The sequence below is a fragment of the Lottia gigantea genome (assembly GCF_000327385.1).
Source record: "Lottia gigantea unplaced genomic scaffold LOTGIsca_401, whole genome shotgun sequence".
In the NCBI taxonomy this organism is placed as follows: Eukaryota; Metazoa; Mollusca; class Gastropoda; family Lottiidae; genus Lottia; species Lottia gigantea.
The window spans coordinates 25,433-26,268 of record NW_008709384.1 but is presented as its reverse complement, the minus strand read 5'-3'; positions in this window follow the sequence as shown (position 1 = coordinate 26,268).

Genomic DNA, 836 nt, shown 5'->3' with positions numbered 1-836 from the left:
ACTTTTCATTATGAAATACTTACTCACTTATGATTGATATACTTCCTCATGTGAAAAGTTCATTAGCTGCAACCAATGCGACACCAAAATGAAAATGTTGATTTGGATTTCGGGTTTCGTTTTGTGTTGGTACTAAACTCATGTACAGCTGGACAGCTGGCTCCCTATCACACCTGATACACCAGTCACACTTGGCCACATACACCTGAAATGGATTGACCATTTCTTAACTTCAACAATTTTACTACGGAGTTATATTTCACGAGGACCAATGACACAATGAGAGGTAGCTCGAGCTAGGAGCCCTAAGGGGAAAATATTAGCTCAAATGGGAATTAGCCCTAATTAGAATGAAACCAAACCAATAGATAATATTATTGATACGAGGTTATGAACTTGAATTGCCAATACTTGGTATTGTAATATATACAACCAAGTTGTTATTTTATTGCGTTAATAATTCAAGGCTCTTCCCACTTTATCAAAATTTAATCTCTTGTTCACAAATTGTAGGCTGTTTTTAATCTCATGTTGGCATTTCTTCACAAGCCCACACTTACAAAATAAAATTAAAAGAAATTGTAGGCCTACTGATAAGGATATTTTATAGTTTATAGTGGTTATTTACAGTTTTGCCAAATATTATATGGAACGTGTGTACGTAAGTCCACACGTGATTTTGTAAACAGGCACTGACACGAGATTTCTTAGTCTTAGTAGGAAAGAAATATGAACCAAATTCCTTCGTCGCATAAGCATCGCCCTAAAAATTAATATTTATTATCGATCTGGTCTTTTTAATTTCATAGTGGGACGGGCTACAATAACGGAATAAT